At 48.1% G+C, this 12724-nt stretch overlaps 1 long non-coding RNA gene across 1 annotated transcript in view; it reads right to left on the bottom strand.

The window, feature by feature from the left end:
- The window catches only part of LOC146770468 (uncharacterized), a 48102-nt gene extending 35588 nt beyond the window's left edge, over positions 1-12514 (bottom strand). Inside the window, exon 1 of the long non-coding RNA XR_014975670.1 lies at positions 12401-12514. This is a non-coding gene — a long non-coding RNA (uncharacterized LOC146770468). The remainder of the gene's footprint in view (positions 1-12400) is intronic.
- Between the last annotated feature and the right edge of the window lie 210 nt (positions 12515-12724).

The following is a 12724-nucleotide window of genomic DNA, read 5'->3' as shown; positions in this document are numbered from 1 at the left end:
TGGGTGGATGTGTTGCAATCTACCTACACTTGGGTTTACCTACTAAACCTATCTAGTAGTTGTAGTCAGGGTGTGCTACTCCCTTTGCTCTACAACAACTAAGTTCAGTAGAACTTATGTATATCTAATCTTCTTTTATATGTACCTACAGGTACCTATGTGATCTTTCAATTGGTAACCAAGAGATTACAATGGTAAAACACAGCAAGCTCAAATCCAACCGCTGCTCACCAATGTGAGAAGTTGGCCTGGTATATGATGCTCACTAGTTAAAGTGATCACCTTGTACCATGCCAAGCAACCCTTATGGTGTGGTTGTAAGTCAACCTTTTCGGACTAGCTGCCATAGTGGTAGCGTAGGCTAAGCAGTCTTTGAGGCTAAACTCGTGAAGCGTGTTAAGCAGGCTGTTTTACCAAATGTAACCCCCTTTTATACCAATGAAAGGACACCACACAGATATATATTCAAAATATATATGTATTTATTTCTCAAAGTAACCCCTAGTCTCTTTATGAGCACAGGAGCACAAATCGTCAAACAAGATTACAGTAGAATACACAGAAGTTGCACTTTATATGGATAGGCCCTGGTGGCCGCTCAAACCATATACTAAAATAGTGGTATAAGTACCACGAACAGAAAACGGAAAAGGCCTAGGGCCTCTAGAATCACTGGGCCTACAAGGAGCTAACTTCAGTTAGTGACCAGGAGGTCCACGGGTGGCGTGTGCAGAGCAAATAGTCACACGCCTGCTCCCATAGGTTTCAATGGGTGCGTAAAAAGTACAAAGTTACTGCAAAGAGGATCTTCCGGATGGACTATGACCTTAAGATTGGAAACACAGACACTAGAGATGTTACTCTACACTTGGGCACCGGAGTGCCAGCTTTAACTCACCCACAGGAAGCGGGTGCATAGGTGTCGAAGTGCGTCGGGTTTCTTCTATCGGGTCACTGGAGCCTGTGGACAAAGATGCTGCAGGCGGTCGGTCCGGGAGAGATGCGGTGGATCCAAGGGTGGATTGGAGTTGTAGAAGACCTGTAAGCAGAGGGGACAGTGTTCACAGTCACTAGCCAGTGACCAGCGTGGCACCAGGTGGGTACCAGGCAATGTCGGGTGCAAACAGGAAGAAAGGTGTAGCTTGTCTCTGCAGCCACGTAGTCCCTGGAGGTCGACGACGTCCAGGAGTCGGTTCACGAGCTGTCCCACGCAGGCTCTCGCTGTCGGCGGTGTCGGCGACTTGATCAAAGCAAACAAACCTTGGCAAAAGCAATTGTTGTGGAGAACAAGATAAGCTGATTGTTCTGACCAGCAAGGTCAGAGGGACTGCTCCTTTGGAGGGGAGCAAGGGCCAGTCTGGAGCAACCAGGCCAGCGGTGTATTTCTTGAAGTTCGTCGCCAAGATGGCCACTAGCCAGCGGGCCAGCAACCGGTTAGGCGCGTCGAGTGGCAAAATGCAGAAGGGCCCCATGCAGATCGTGGAGATGCTGGAGGGCTCCTCTTTGGTGCAGATGCTGCTCGAGGGTTGGGCTTCTCAGATCCCAAAGCACAACTTGGAGGGAGCCTCGGTTGTTGCGCTTGCAGCTTGTCGTCGTCGTTCCAAGATGGCTGGCTCCACGTGTCTCGGTGCCTCCACGGGTCTCCTCTTTTCAGGGACTGTGGATCGGGCGGTGAGAGGTCTGGAGGTCCAGGTCTTGTCAGTCTCTGGGCTCGGGCTCCGGCGGGAGGCGGCGGCAAAGCGGACGTTGATTCGCTGGATGGTGCTTGCGTTAGCAAGGTGGTCACTCCCTGACCACAGGGGAGATTTCCTTCAGTCTTCTGTGCAGCAGAATGTCGAAGTTCCCGTCTTCTTCTTAGTTTCAAGTTGATTCCAGGATGTCTGAAGTCTTAGGACACAGCTCCTACCTTTAAGCGGATTCTAGGGGCCGGACTACCTGCTAGGTCCCTCCCTAAGGGTGGGACCAGGAAGGGGGGTGGTTACACCCCCAATCCTTTGTCCAGCTCGCCCCAGGCCCGGGGCTGGTGTGCCCCAGGACCGGTTTGAACTGGCATATGCACCGAGGCTCCTTGTGAGCCTCAGGCATGTCTGGTTTCTTTCAAGCCCTACCTGACCAATACACAAAATCCTGTCTGGGGTGGTGCATGCACCTCCCCTGGCAGGAAACCCTTTGTCTACGTCTCCCAAGCTGGAAGGACTCCCAGCAGCAGGAGGGCAGACTTGTGTCTGTGGTGGCAGCATCCATTTTGTGGAGCTGAGGCTATGTCTGATTTTACCCGGGTTTCAGGTACTGTACATGTCGTGTCCCTCTAGAAGGGTGGAATGCTAACCCCGTCGCCAGAATTGGCGAGGGGTTAGTATTCCAATTTGTATGACACCTTACTCAACATGTTTTGATAAAGCCAAACCAAAGATAGCATTTAACCGCGAGGTTCATAATGCACTTAAGAGTATATGGTATGACGATATCTGGAAACAGTAGAAGGAAGTGGTTCCGACCACTGCAGACAGGCTCAGCTCATGCCAGAGCACCATCTCACATGGAACCAAGCACTCTGCCCTCAGGATTGTTAAGGCCTGCCATAGGAGTGACTTATAGGTTAACATGTGTCCCATTTAAGGTTAGGTATAGGTATACTACACCTAAGTAAGAGGTGGTTACACCAACTTACCCCAGCTGAGTGATCAGCCAGTTGTGTCAAATTTGTTAGGCCAGGCCAGGGGTGGCACAATACATGCTTCAGCCCCTGGTAGGCCTTAGATACACCAATGCCCTGGGTACCTAGTGTACACTGGTACAGGGGCTCACAGGGTGATCCACTTCCAATTGGTTATGCACCTAGGGTGCATAGTGTAAATTTAGTAGAGAGAACAGCAGGCTGGGGGTCTGATTGGCAGGCCCACAGCCTCAATATGTCAAAAACCAGTGAAGCAAAAAGCAAAAATTTGGGGTGACCATAGGATAGCAGACCCTACTCTCCTACAACGAGTGACGAGGAACTACAATACCTGGGAACCGCACACTATTGTCGAGTGCAACCTCTTCACGACGTTCAACGAACTTGTGCTTTGGACCATTTGTGGCCCAAGCCTCCAGCAGGTTTTGCAGCAAAAATCAGAGGCCTACCACGTCCAGAGTGACCGTGGGCTCCTGTGAAGCATTTCCTCAAGAGGTGTCTTCGCGATCCCTTGCCCGTTGGCTTGTGGGTCCCCCGAAGACTTTATCAACTAAAAGGACTCCCCTGGTTGCTCCAGGCCTGCCCTCACTCACCCTTGCTGGGTGAGTCCCTCAGACCTTTCTGGTCTGCACCATCGACTTTCTTCACTCTACACAAGACTTGCTTTTGCCAAGGCTTGTTGGCTCCAATCCGGTTGCCGACACCGCCATCAGCTGCAGACTTCGTGGGACACTCCGAATCCAGCTGCTGGTCATCGTCGATCTCTCCTGGACCTCGTGAGCGAAGAGTCAAAACACCATTGACAACCTGAAATCACCCTACATCCGTGGGCATCCATCTTCCTGGCCCCGGGTCACTAGCAAATGACTGTGAACACTGTCCCTTCAATTTTCAGGTCTTCTACATCTTGAATCCAGCCTTAGATTCCACCGGACACTTCTTCAGTCGCCGCAATCAGCAAGTCTTCTTTGGTCTCCATAGAAAACAGCGAAGCGACCCGACACCAAAAGACACCTATGCACCCGGCTTCCCTGGGTGAGGTAACTTGTGCACTCCGGTGCCCTAGTGTGTGTTGGCCCTCGAATTACTTACCTTGTAAGTGGCTTGCATGTAGACTTCCTCGAAGTACCCTAAAACTTTAAAAATCAAACCGCGACTTGCTCCATTGTAATCAATAGGGAACCCGCGTCTGTGTTCTCACACTGCACGCGTCTCCCGTGGGTCTGTTACTTACCTGATATCACTGCAGTCGTGAAGCCCAAGCGATTCTACAGGCCCTAGGCCTTGTCATTCTGCAAGTCGACTTTCCTAAACCTCTTTTTTAGTATATGGTCGGGTACGCCCCTAGGGCCCCAGCCATATTTGTGCTTAACTTATTGTGAAACTTTGATATTTGAATGTGTTCCTGGCTTCTAATCTCATAAAGAGATTAGTAGAGTGTGTCTAGAAATAAATACATATATATTTGATATATATACCAGTGTGGTGTCCTTTCATTTGGTAACTCAAGAGATTATAAGGTAAAGCAAGCTGCTTTACATTCCTCTGAGACTTAGCCTGAAGGCTGCTCTCCACAGCTACCACTAGGATAGCTTTCTTTAAAAGGTTGTCTTAAACCTATCTATCATAAGAGTCGAATTGGACTGGTGCAAGGTGGCCACTATAACTAGTGGCCAGCATATGCCAGGCCAACTTCTCACATTCTTCTTGTTTGGACTCGTCTCCGAGGAGATCCAGTGCGGAGCCACGTTTCTGTTACATTTTGTGACGTCGAGCCAGAAAGTCACGGAGAATCTTCTTCGTTTGGAACGACAGACACGTGTCACAGTCCTTCTCGTGTTCTGGGGATAGGCAAAGGTTGCACACTTCGTGCAAGTCGGTGCGCAGAAACTTAGCGCGACACCCTGGACAGAACTTGAATGGAGTCCGTTCCATCGACTGCTACCAACCTCGGCGTGGGTAGGCCCAACAGCCTACCACAAATCTTTCGATCGAAGGTTGTCGAGTGTAAACGATATGCAGAGAATGGGAAACGCGATCGATGAACAATACCGCCGAGGGTAATGGATTGCGCGTCGAATGGGGGCACGAAGAACGGTGCCGAACCGGAGGGCAAAAATTCACATCCCAACCCGATGGCGGAAAAAAAACAATCTAACAATGGAGTTGATGCCCATGCACACTATCACAGAAAGGAGGAGTCACCTACCTTGTGACTGGAAAAGACTTCTTCGAACAACAAAAAAAGAGCAAACATCCGGACTCAACACTAGATGGCGATCTATGCACGGCATAGGATATACAGCTCATTTGCCTCGAACAGAAAAGGAAAATGCTACTTACCAGTACGCATCTGTTCTTGGCATGAAGAGCCGCATACTTTTGCATAGATCGCCATCTGGTGTTGGGCTCGGATGTTTGCACTTTGTTATTGTAGAAGTCTTTGTAGTCACGAGATAGGTGACTCCTCCTGTGGTTAATAGTGCGCATGGGCATCGACTCCATCCTTAGATTGTTTTGCCATGAAGGGTGATGATGGAGTTAGTTAGAAATAGAAAGATGTCCATGTGTAAGGTATCTAAGTAAGATAGTACTGCAATACATAGGTTTCCGGGGATTCGGGTGGGCGTATGCGGATCTACAGCTCTACATGCCAAGAACAGATGCATTCTGGTAAGTAGCATTTTCTGTTCGAGGCATATGAGCTGTAGATCGCATACTTTTGCATAGACTATACAGCAGTTCCCCTGTTAGCGGTGGCTACCTGTATGCGTTGCAGTAGTTTGAAAAAGTGTTCTTAGTATAGCCTGGCCCACACTAGCTTGTTGTTCACATCTACACAGTAGTGTTTTGTGAAAGTGTGAAGTGTAGACCATGTTGCGGCTTTGCAAATGTCATCCAAGGGTATGTTTCCTAAGAATGCCTATGTTGGCTCGACTAGGATCATTGTGAGAGACTGTTGTTTGAGCTTGCACACCAGTAATGGAATGAGTGGGAGAGGCGGAAAAGTGTACGCAAATCTGCCTGACCAATTCATCCATATCGCATTGCCTTTGGACAATGGGTGTGGATACCTGGAGGCGAAGTTTGGGCATTTTGTGTTTAGATGTGTGGCAAAAAGATCTATGTCTGGGTAGCCCCACATTTGAAAACAATGGATGAAGAACTTGCGGATGAAGTTCCCATTCTTGAATCTTTTGTTGTGGACGACTGAGCAGATCCGCAATTTGGTTGTGAATCCCAGGTAGATGCTCTGCAAAGAGGTATATCTTTTGCGGAATGGCCCATCTCCAAATGCTTTGTGCTAGGCGTGACAGCTGCAGAGTGTGCGTTCTGCCCTGTTTTGTATATAGTACATTGCGGTCATGTTGTCTGTTCGTCGGAGGATAGCTTTGCCTACGAGAGGTTTCTGGAATGACTTTAGGGGGGCGAGAAATATGGCCAATAACTCCGGGTGATTGATGTGGAGGAGTTTTTGTTGAGGGGTCCACATACCCTGGATGGTGTGGTGTAAGAGATGAGCTCCCCAGCCGGTGAGCGATGTGTCCGCTGTCAGCACTATTTGTGGAACCGGGTCTAAGAACGGCCGCCCTTTGGAAAGATTTTGAGTGTTCCACCATTGCAGAGAGCGATATGTGCGGCTGTCTACCAACACCAGATCTGAAAGTTGACCCTGAGCCTGGTTCCATTGTTGAGCTAGGCATTCCTGTAATGGACGCATCTGGAGTCTTGTGTAAGGAACGATTAAGATGCAAGAGGCCATCATCCGTATGAGCTGCATTAACACTCGAGCTGGTAGTGAGTGTTGTGGCTGAAATTTTGTTATGAGGGCTTGCATACTGGCTATCCTGGTTGGGTTGGGGTATGCAAGGGATTTGGAAGTGTCTATTGTCGCACCTAGATACTGTTGGGTGTGGGACGGGTGTAGATGTGACTTGGTGAGATTTATTGTGAATCCCAAGTTGTGTAGCAGCTGTATTGTGTTGTGTGTGTCTTGTACACACTGGTTGCGTGACTTGGCTTTTATAAGACAGTCGTCTAGGTAAGGAAACACATGAATTTGTTGTCTTCGCAAGTGGGCTGCTACCACCGCGAGGCATTTTGTAAAGACTCTGGGTGCTGTTGCGACTCCGAATGGCAGCACTTTGAACTGGTAATGTTGTCCGTCCACAACAAACCGTAGGTATTTCCTGTGAGCAGGGTGAATAGGAATGTGGAGGTAGGCGTCCTTGAGATCTAGAGTGGCAAGGAAATCGCCTTGTTGAAGCAGGGGGGAGGACCTGTTGTAGAGTGATTGTCGGATTGTATGTACAGGTTTAGCGGTCTGAGGTCTGAGGTCTATTAATGGCCTGAGAGTGCCGTCCTTTTTTGGAATGAGGAAATAAAGGGAGTAAATCCCTGTGTTTTGATGTTGTATGGGAAACGGTTCTATTGCATGTTTTTGCAAGAGAGAGAACCTCCTGCTTTAGAAGCGCGAGATGTTCCGTAGACATTGGACGTTGTCTGGGAGGTATATGGGTGGAGTAGAATTAAGTTCCAGGCAGTAACCATACTGGATAATTTGTCTTACCCACCTGTCTGTGGTGATGGAATTCCATACAGGTAGGAACTGTGATAGTCTTCTCCCGACCGGAGTGGAATGTTCTGGGGGAATGGAGGGAAGTCACTGTTTTGTGGTGGGGGAGGTGTGGGAATTAGATCCACGTCCTCTACCTATGTTGTTGTTGCCTCTGTAATTCCCTCTAAAGTAACCTCTATTAGGGGAAGTTTGAGTGGGGCTTTTATAAGTGGAAGAGGGGTCTGTACCAGTGGTTTTGGAAGCGCCCCTATAAGAGGAGCGACAAAAAGAACCTCTACTCGTTGTTGCTTGTAGAGCCCCCATGGATTTGGCTGTCTGTGTCCTTTTTCATCTTTTCTAAAGATGTGTCCACAGTGGGTCCAAACAAGTGTTCTTGATCCAAGGGTTGATTGAGGATGGAAGACTGTACCTCTTGCTTAAAACCGGATATGCGCAGCCACGCATGTCTCCGTAGTAACACGCTTGTATTAATTGTTCGGGATGCAGTATCTGCAGCATCCAGGGCACATTTTATTGAGGTGTTTGTGATTAACTTTGCCTCTTGCATGAGATCATTTGCTTTGGTCTTGTACTCATCTGGAAGATGTTGCACGAGTTTCTCAAGCTCATCATAGTGGCCCTGTCATACCTCACAAGTAAAGCCTGTGAGTTAGCAATGCGCCACAAATTTGCTGCCTGGGATGCAACCCTTTTATCGGATGCGTCTAGTAGCTTCAATTTTTTTGTCTGGCGGAGTGGCATCACCTGTGGTTTGGGAATTTGCCCATTTGCGGGCGTTTGGCACTACCAATGAGTCCAGAGGGAGTGGACCTTTAATATAAGCTGGATCACTTGGAGCTGGCTTGTATTTTTTCTCAATCCTAGGATTAAGCACCCTAGCCCGGACAGGATCTTTAAAAACATCAAGTGCATGTTTAATCATCCCTTTGAGCATAGGGAGAGTATTTGTTGTTTTTTGTGGCTGGGAGAATGTCTCTAGTAAAATAATCTTCCTCTAGAGGGTCTGAGTGCAGATGAACCCCATGGCATTGCGCAGCTCTATTTATTAGTTGCACAAACACTACATTATCACCTGGGGGGGGATGGTCTGAAGGGATATATATCTGACTCCGGCACATCTGGGACATTGTAATCGTCCCAAGAGTCATGAGGTGGGGTATGGTGTGTGTCATAATCTGTATCAGTGTGATGTGGGTCTATTCCCTCATCCTCATTCCCTACATCCTCATCATCCTCTTGTGGTGCAGGTGAAAGAGGAGGCACTGGAGAGTGTGCTGGAGAGAGTACAATGATTGTGGGTTGTGGAGGTGGAGAGAAAGGCCTCATAGGTGAGGTTGATGAGTCTTTTCTTGGAGGGTATCTAAGGTGTTCAATTTTCTCTTCTTAGGTGGTATGGAGGTGACTTGGCTAGTAATGGGATCAATATGGAGAGTTCTTTGCTTAGGATCCGGTGAATCTGGATGGAAAAGTTCATTGAATCCGCTGTCTTTTTTCAGCGCCGAGGATTTCGGCTCCAAGTGGTGTTTTGGCCTGTCTTCCTTAGCTTTAGGAGGGGTTTTTGTCTCCTTTTGCTTGGTTGGAGTTTTGACTCCGAAGATTTAGTTGTTTTTTTTGGCTCCAAGGACTTGGATTGAAATTGCTTTGGTTCCGAAGAGTCTGCTACTCTTGGCTTCGGTGCCGAAGATTCTGGGGTTGACGAGACCTTGGGTTTATGTTTTGGTGCCGAAGATGGCTTTTTGGGCAGTGGTGTGGCTGGATCGATCCCGAGCTGCCTGAAGGCCTTGTGGGCTTCGGAGCCGGGCCCAGAGGCGGGGCTTCGGAGGTCTTGTTTCGGTGTCGACCCAGACCCAAAGGGGAAGGTGTTACCAGAGCCTTGTGTTTTTTTTCAGAGCCTTGGTGTTGACGTCAGTACTCACGGTTCGTTGACCTGGAGTAATCGAATGGTCTTCTGAGTCTGAATCGTCGATTTCGGAGACACTGGCTTGATCATCTTCGGTCTCCGGATCTTCGGTGCCTGCCTCGAAGACGTCTTCCGGCACAGAAACTGTTGATCTGGACATTTCGTGACGTCGAGCCCGGCGATCACGTATAGTCTTCTTAGACCTGAAAGAGTCACAGGCCTTGCAGTGTCGACTCTCGTGTTCTGGCGAGAGACAAAGGTTGCAGACCTCGTGTCGATCTGTGTGTGGAAATTTTGCCCCACCCTTGCATTTTTTAAATGGAGTCCTTTCCATATGCTGGGTGATGACGCCGATTGGCCCAACGGCCCACGTCGACGACCGGACTCGAAAAGTTCTTTGGAACTGGATACGCGGAGAGAGATCGCGATCGAAACAATACCGATCGGTGAGAGTTTTGTGCATCGAAGGGGAATCGAAACGATGTCGACCCGGAGCGCAGCAAATTACATCCGAACCCGATTGTGGAAAAAAACTATCTAAGGATGGAGTCCATGCCCATGTGCACTACTAACCAAAGAAGGAGTCACCTACCTTGTGATTACAAAGACTTCTACAATAACAAAGTGCAAACATCCGAGCTCAACACCAGATGGCGATCTATGCAAAAGTATGCGATCTACAGCTCATATGCCTCGAACAGCCTCAAGCATTGATTGTAAAAATCGAAGACTAAGTCTCTGCATGGAAGGATGCAGAAGCAAAAAAATGGTCCAAAGGAGTGTAACCCAAAAGCTGTGTACCAATACACCGAATGGATACACAAGGGTGAGACAAGAGCCTGCCAAAGAAAAACCGTGAACCAAGAAACGGAGCTACCAATGTAAAAGGGCAGGATTAGCAGAATCCTGACTCACAGTCAAAAACCAGAACAAAGAGCATTAAGTTTAAGTGACCAATGTCACAGAAAGATTAAATAAATCTCGTGATCGAGGCTTCCCACAACAGGGCGAATAAAAAAAAAAAACACCTACAGGTAGGAAAAGACCCCATGCAGGGTCTCAAGACAGACAACAGGGTGGAAGGGGGGGGTAAAATCAAGGCAGAAACACCAGATCTAATGACTGCTGTAAAACGCCCATAACAGCGTTGTAAGAACAAAGACAAAAGGGGGGGCAAACCTTAAACAGAGACATCCCCTTCTGATCGTAGAATGAGGGGGGAAAAAAAAAAAAAAAAAAAAGGGGCAGGCAAAGGGTCTGAACCTCCCCGGCTGTCCCTAAACCTACGTAAGGCAGCATCTGAATGGGCACCGAATAGGTGAGCTCCATCTAACGGCATGTCAAATAAGACTAACTGGACAGCGTATTAAAATCCAGAAGTCTGAAGCCATGCATGCCAGTGCAATGCTAAAGCAGACACCATGGTTTGACCAATTGAATCAGTGGAGTCCATTCAACACTTGATAAGCAACCTCGCTGCCTGGCGTTCATCCAAAATCAACTGGTTTTGTTCGCTCCTATTAGCCTCTGGAAACAAGGGCAATAGCTGTGCCAAGGAATCCAACAAGACACGGGAAAAACGTGAATAGATGCAAATCGTGTTAGTGGAGCGTAAATGCGCACTAGTGGAAGAGAAGACATTTTCCACAAGTCTTGCTTTCGGGACTCTTTGTCAAGTGGGGAATGGGGAAGCTTACCCATATCATGGGAATCTGTAGCGTCCTGGACCACAAAACTGTGGAGACTAGGCTGACGAAAAAGGCAAGTGGGGTTATTGGGGCAGGGTGGTACTTGTGGGCAATAATACGGTCCACAAGCATACCACACTCAGGTTTAGCCCCTGTCCCCCATAAAATATCAGAAAGTGCCTCACTAAAGAGGAGCACTGGTTCAATTCCCGACTGGCCAGGATGAAGAACTTCAGTAAGTGGGTCTGTCGACTTCTCCACTGTAGGCAGTCAACTGTAAGACATCAACCACTCAAGACTTCTGTCAAAGAAGAACTGACCTCTGAGGCAAGACCAGAAGGAGATAAGAGTAGAAGCAGGGGTGAAATCTAACCAGCTCTCTTCACCCAACTCAGCAATCCAGCTGTCCAACACAGAAGGATCTAAAAGCACTGGTTGCTCACCTCCTCATGTCCTTCCACCAACTGTTCCTGTAAAGCACCCACAGAAACCATTGGTCCCGTAAAATAAGTCGAGCGGCGCTGTATTGACGTTGGCATGGAAAGGTGGATGGGCATCGGTCGGCGCAAACAGCGACATGGACACAAGGGGAAGCAGACTCCGCAAGACTCCCAACAGTGTTGTGCATCGACTCCGGCTTTGAGCCCTCTGGCATCGTAATAACATTTGCCGGAGGAACCACTGACGTAGTGTAGGGGGGTCAGCTGATGCCGCAAGTGGCAACCCCAAGGGGCCATGCACCAGCACCACCGTGCCCAAGACCCGAACTGATGCTGAGGGCGAACACGCCAGCAAGGTCGCAGTGTCTGCACCTATCAGCTCCTTGGGTCCCGCAGGCGCTCCATAGGAAGGAAAGGGTCCAAAGACAAGAGGAAGAGCATTGAAATACTGCTGCACCTGGGTCCAAGTCGCCCCGGCTTCAGGAAAAGCAGGAAGGCGCGGGAGCGACGTCTAAGCGAAGGCCTCAGCGCCAGGGCATGCAGAGTCTCCGGAATCCACATTGTGAGTCAAAGGAGCCACAGAAGGCCGCAACTTCGATCCCTTGCGACAAGGCTTACCGTGAGAGGTAGGCAAGGACTTGGACAGCTGCCATCGACCACAGGAACAACCTCTGGACCGGCTAACAGCTTAAAAATGTAAGCATATTCCTCATGCAAAAATAGGAGTGTTAAGCAGGAGTTTAACTACAACAGGGTAAACCCCACATGCTAGACCTTATTTCTCATTTTCTGGAGAACCTATCCATTACGTTTCCACTTTATCCAGTAATATTTTACCTGTATCCCAGGACTTCAGCTCTTTGTAATTAAGTATCTTCTGCCGACAAATTAAAATGACAGTGCTTTGAGCAAAGGAAGTTTTGAGTCAGTTGTATATTAATTCAAAACAATCTACATTACGGATAAAAATACCCATAAAAACACAAATGTATAGATATCACAAAACAAAGGGAGTTGATGAGCTACGGGACAAACCATTTTTAGGATGCCAACATTAAATAGCTGGGAGTAGATCACAATAAAATGAAATAATGCTATCACTTGGTAAACACTTACTGTGTTGCATTTTTCAATGAGCAGCCGGATTTTAGGTTTCACTTTCTCAATGATTTCCACAAGTTTCTGGTTGCTCTTCAACATTCCATTTGGCATCACAAACACTTTAGTACCTATCGTCAGAAGAAAAGTTACAATTAAAGAAAGTTTATAAGAATGCTATGCAAAGTGTCTGCATTACTGACAGCTTCAGTGAGCAGGACGGTGCTTAATTTGCAAAAAGAATTAAAATAATGAATAAAAAAGGCCCAAAGTTCTATTTTAGGAGCTCGCCGCCAACATTACAGCGTGCTGGGGCTTCCAAACTAACATGTCTGCCTTGAT

This window comes from Triturus cristatus, unplaced genomic scaffold (assembly GCF_964204655.1).
Source record: "Triturus cristatus unplaced genomic scaffold, aTriCri1.1 SCAFFOLD_515, whole genome shotgun sequence".
Classification (NCBI taxonomy): Eukaryota; Metazoa; Chordata; class Amphibia; order Caudata; family Salamandridae; genus Triturus; species Triturus cristatus.
The sequence above is the reverse complement of the archived record's forward strand: the minus strand, read 5'-3'. Positions and strand labels throughout refer to the sequence as shown.